Source organism: Tamandua tetradactyla, chromosome 2 (genome assembly GCF_023851605.1).
Source record: "Tamandua tetradactyla isolate mTamTet1 chromosome 2, mTamTet1.pri, whole genome shotgun sequence".
In the NCBI taxonomy this organism is placed as follows: domain Eukaryota; kingdom Metazoa; phylum Chordata; class Mammalia; order Pilosa; family Myrmecophagidae; genus Tamandua; species Tamandua tetradactyla.
The window spans coordinates 116,837,235-116,843,234 of record NC_135328.1 but is presented as its reverse complement, the minus strand read 5'-3'; positions in this window follow the sequence as shown (position 1 = coordinate 116,843,234).

Below are 6,000 nucleotides of genomic sequence, written 5' to 3'. Positions count from 1 at the left end.
GCAAAAAACTGGCAACAACTTATATGGCTATCAGTAGGTCAATGAATAAATAAAATGGTTTCTGTGCATTGACGGAATACTGTGCAGCAATGAAAAAGGACTGCTGATACAGTTAGTTCATGACCAGCATAGACGCAATGTTGAATAAAAGAAGTCAGTTTCATAAGAGTATGAACTCTATGATTCCGGGTACATGAGGTCATAAGTGGACAAAACTCCTCAACAATGACACAAGTCAGAGCAGTGTTTAGCCCTCGGGGATCAGGAACTGAAAGGGGTGCAGGAAGGGCCTCCTGGGGACTGGAAGTTTTTCCATCTGGATCTGGAAGGTGAGTACATGGGTGAATGTATATGTAAAAATTCTTCATGTAACTGTTGTAAGTTGTATTTCAATAAATAAATTGAGAGGCATTATTGAAATTTTTATGTGGATTATCTCCCCTAATAGTATTTTATTTTCTTGTTATCATTATATAAAGAAAAAGCAATGAATTTTTTCCCACAAGCCGCAAGCAGACACTCCCCAATCCCTCCAGTCAACCCTCGGGCACCATAAAATGTTTAGCTTAGTTTTTTTTTTTACTATGTATCCTGACATGGAAAGGTTTGAGAAACCTGCTTTAAGTAACAAGGAGTGAGTCACTTTGCATGAGCAGAGCCAGGGCATAAGAGGATCCATGTGCAAGCCAGGGAACGGGTTGGGGAGGTGGTGGGGGGAGGGAAACCAGCCAGGCTGTCTTTTTGGATACGGGGAACACAGGGAAGGGAGATGAGTCCCGGAGAAGAAGGCAGCAGCTGAAATGCAAAGAGGCACCAGGAAGAGAGAGAGAGAGGCCGGTGGAAGGAGACACCAGCCCAAGCAGAAGGAGAAATTGCATGTAGAACCCTGCTTCACCCGCTCCCGACCTCCCCTCTCACTCAACACTCCTGGGGTCCCCAGTTCTGGGCTGGCTCTGACCAGCTTCACGGGGGGGGGGTAGAGGGTGCTGGCTGAGCCTTCCCGCCACCCTCCCACCGTCCCTGCTGATGCTGCAAGTCAGGGCCCCCAGGAACCCACTCAGCGCTCACACATGCAAGCGTGAGGGGCAGAGGAGGCGACACCTGGGGCAACCCTTGACTGATGGGGCTGGCAGCCAGTGCCCAGTGTGCATCCGCGTCCCTCCCAGGGATGCTGGGAGACGGTTCCATTGGCCGCAGTCAGTGGCGGGGACCAATTTGGTAACCGCCTTCCTGTACAGCCCTCCCTCCTTCCCTGTCCATGCCTGCCCCGGGGTTCCACTCCCACTTCAACCCTCGGCCTCAAGCCTCAGCCTCCGGCTCTGTGTGTGTGGAACTCCAGGCGAGAAGAGCACATGGCCTGCCACGGTTTCCTGTCTTCTTTAAGAAGACACTGGGCTTATACTTAGCCATGTCTGCTCTAAACCAGTCACTTTACCCTTCCCTCAAGGCCTTGGCTGGAAGACTTGACTTCGGAGGCTGCAGCCAGAGTCTTATTAGCACCTGATATAAGCTGCTGGGTTCATGGAGGTCCCGGAGTCCATCCATTCCTCTAGACCTAACTTGGCCTCTGAATCAGCCAGCCCACCAAGGGCGGCAGGTGGTGGCTGCGTTTCTTTAGCAGCCCCTTGTACAACTGTCCTTAGTGAGCTAGTCTTGGGTCTCCTGGACACTGGCTGCTGCTGAGGGACGTTTAAGGAAAGCCATAAGAAAGGCAGTGCAAGGGTAGTTCAGTGGTAGAGTTCTCGCCTGCCATGCCGGAGACCCGGGTTCGATTCCTGGTCCCTGCACTTCCCCGAAAAACAGGCAAGCAAAGAAAGAAAGTAAAAAACAAACAAACAAAAAAAATCAACAAATGGTGCTGCAAGAATGGGACAGTCACATGGAAGAAGACTGAAATGTGACCCCCGCCATACAGCATACAAGAAAAAGAAGTAAAGCCATAAGAAAATTGCTACTGAATTGTTTGTGATGAAGGAATGGAGGTTGTTGTCCTCAGCATCTCAGAGTGTCCCCCCTAACCCCCCTAACCCCCCTCCCCCACAAACCCAGTAGGAAAATCTTCTCTTAGGCCACAGCACAGCAAAGCCTGTGCTCCTCTGAGTAGCTGGTTTGGGTTTACTTTATGGTAAATAAGTGCATTCCCCCTTCTGTCCCAGCTGATAAGGAACTTGAAGCCATGGCAACTCAAGAAGGCCTTGGAAACTCGCGTTAGGCATGCATCCTATGTCTGGCTTCATCTTACTCTCTTAGTGGTAATTCCTGTTGGCCCACTTTATCAACTGTTTCATTCTCTCTTCTTATAATATCCTTTGAAGCTGTCACAACACCTCTTTAGGGGTCTAGGAGGGCATAAATAAAAAGGAAGAAGATGGAAGAGGTAGGCAATCCCTTGAGAAGGAGAAAGGGTGAAGACATGTCAAGAAAGATAAGATATTTTTTTCACAATTATTTCACAATTATGTCCAGTGCACAATGGACCTCAAGTTCAAAAACGCTGGTAGTTTCATCTGAAATCTATCCTGTCTCTATCCCTGCCATTCCAGAGAGAGAGGGGAGTATTTTTATATTCAACCTGTGAGGGGTAAGAAGAATTTCAGTCATCAAGACTTGAATGTCAATAAGTATTCAGAATTTGAATAAGGAATCCCTTCACTTGGATGACAATTCTTAGGTTTCCTTTTCACTAAGTAAGGTTGCCAACAAAATTTGACTGCTTTTTTGAATACATAACCATGTTTATACTATGGGATATATATATTTTTTTCTTCATTTTTTTCTGTTCATTTTACTTCTTTCTCAACACCTACCCTTCTTGTTCTTAGCTGCTTATTACAATGTCCCTCCCACACACAACTAAGGAAGGAATAATTTTTAAATGAAGTGTTTGATATTAAGGATCTAAGTTATTTAACCTACTGTATAACTAAAGCCAGCTAATAGTTTAAGCAGAGAAGATATAGGTTAGTGAGTCAATATTTTTCTAGTACATTTTGAGGTCAAGTGATTGACTCAGATGGCTCATGTTTCCTTCACTCTGGTTCAATCATGGTTGCATTTTTCCTTCCTTTCATACCCAACTTAAAGGCCCCATTTAATAGCAGTTCCCATCACATAGTTTACAAATACCATCTGTTTTTTTCAAACTTTTGTAAAAAGTTAAAACTAAGTAAATTTGGTTCAGATGTCCAGTTTTAGTGTCATATGATGAAATCTCAAGCTAAATAGAAAAAAAAATACCAAGAAAGAATGTACACAATAAAGTGAATTTTCTGAGAATGTATGAAGTAAAGTGTTATTTGTTCTATCCACTCCCACATCGCCCCACCCTGGAGAATAAGAACTGAGTTAAAATCAGATGGTAATAACACTTGCTCTGTGACCTTGGGAAAGCCATCGGTTTTCATCTTGTTTTACCTACCCATAAAACAATCAATAAGAATGTAGACTTTGGATTCAAGACATCCAAAGTTGTCCTAAGAAGAGAGGACGAGCCAGGGGCCACTAGAAGGATTGAAGTTGCCATGTGATGGACCGTCAGGCTTGGGAAAGGTTTGCAAACAAACCTTTTCTGCAGTGGCGAGGACTTCAGGGTTACGCATGTGATGGGGGCAGATTCCATCCATTAGTGTGGAGCTGAGTTCCTCAAAAGAGCCTCCACGTATATGGGCGATACCCCAAGGTCTGTCCAAGGGGTCTTTTGATCGTTTGGCCATTTCAGAGGAAAGTATAATAAAATAATTTTGTTTGCATGTATTTCAGAAAGTTGCAATGTATTATTAAATCACAATTTTCACAGACATCCTATTACATTTTTCATAGTCATTACATCTTTTAAAGGTGTACAAAGACTTCGTTATTTCATTCATCTTGGAGTATTTTTACCTCATTATCGCATTACCATTAATGCAATATAGGAATGTCTAATATGGTAGCTAAAACAGGAGTAAAATTAAAAATTCAACAATTTTCTTTTTTGAAACATTTTTTATTATGAAACATAACATATAAGAAAAGCAATAATTTCAAAGCACACTACAACATGTAGTTATAGAAAAGATTTCAGAGTTTGGTATGTAATACTGTTCACAATTATACATTTTTCCTTCTAGCTGCTCCAAAACACTGGCGATGAAAAGAAATATCAATGTAATGATTCAGCAATCATGTTCATTCGTTAAATCCTATCTTCTCTGTTATAACTCCTCCTTCTCCTTTGATCTTTCTCCCAATATTTAGGAGTATTTGGGCTATGCCCAGTTTAACTTTTTCAGGTTGGAAGTGACTTTTCGATAATAGGGAGATGGGCCTAATTGTTGTTTCTGTAGAAGCTGGAACCTTTGCATTTCAGGACTTATCTGGCCTAGGAACCCATTTGGAGGTTGTAGATATCTGGAAAGTAATCATACTGCACATAACCTTTGAAAAATCTCAGATAGAGCCCTAGGGGTTCTTTAGGGTTAAGAGGAGTGGTGGGGATTGGCAAATTGTGATAATTAGCAAAGTCTAGCTGAAGCTTGCCTAAGCCTCCAGAATAGCCTTTTGACTCTAACTGAACTCTCTAAGCCACTGATACTTTATTTTATTACATTTCTTTCCCCCCTTTTGGTCAGGAAGACATTATCAATCCCATGGTTCCAGGGCCATGCTCATCCCCAGGAGTCCTGCCCCACGTGGCCAGGGAGACTTTCACCCTTGGATGTCATATCCCACATAGGGGGAGGGTAATGATTTTACTTGCAAAGTTGGATTTAGAGAAAGAGAGGCCACATTTGAGCAACAAAAGATGTTTTCTGGAAATAACTCTTAGGCATAACTAAGAGGCGTAGCTTCTCCACAACAGAAACAAGCTTCATAAGAGCAAGCATCAAGATCAAGGGCTTTGCCTATTGAGTTGGGAGTCCCTAATATTTGAGGCAGCATCAGCTTTCCCAGTGGTAAAGCTTAATAGTTCCATATTTTTTTCTGCCCCTCAAAAGACTCTGCCAATACTTTTAAATTATTTGCCCAATATATTCTGGGATGTATCCAGGCATTACGTTAAGCTTATACAGAATTACAAGTCCTCATTCCCATTCTGGGCTCCAGGCATTTGGGCTTTTTACATGAACTATCCAGACAGGTTGAGTTAGATTATGTGCTACAGAAAATATACGTTTTGGACAGAATAAACCTCTCTTCCTTTGGTCTCATACAGTAGGTGAAGTTCTAAAATACAGACAATGTCATCCTTACCTCTGTATCCTGATTTATCTTGGTCCCAACCCAGTTGGCTTGGTTCTTTTCACTAATTGAAGCCTGATCTCTTTTTAAGTTTCTTTAACAGTTGTTGCATGTAGCAATGTTGACTTTCAGAGCTACAGAACTCCTACTCTGAGTTTTAGATGTCAAACAGGTAACCAAAGTTCCAGGGTGATACCAGGTTACATATATAACACAACATCTCAAAATCTAGAAATCACATTACAGCTCTGGACTCAATGTGTCTGCTATAAAAGCTTACAATTTAGGCCCCAATTTTTTTAATAGATATTTTCTAAAAGAGATCATACAATATTTGTTCTTTTGTTTTTGACTTATTTTGTACCACACTGTGTCCCCAAAATTCAGTCATCTTGTGCATGCCTCAGGTGACCTTCTGTATCCGCTTAATATTCCATCATATTAACAATTATCTTTTAAATTGGCATCAATTAATACATGCCACGAGCACTTTAATAGCATTTTGCAATTTACAATGCTTCAGCTTCATCTCAAACATTATGAGCATGTTTGAGAAGAAATTACACTTCAAAAATTTAAGCATTGTGTCCATGGAAGATCTATCAGTGGAAAGCACCATCAAAATTTGGACTGTAGTGCAAGAGAAGAGAGAAGCTATTCTTTTTTACAAAGAAGAATGACTTAAATAATTTTTTTTCCAGATTACTTTGTACTGAGGATGAGGGAGATGTTCCAATTAAACTGCCATCAAAAAGTTTTTATTTTAATTTCTTTATGCTG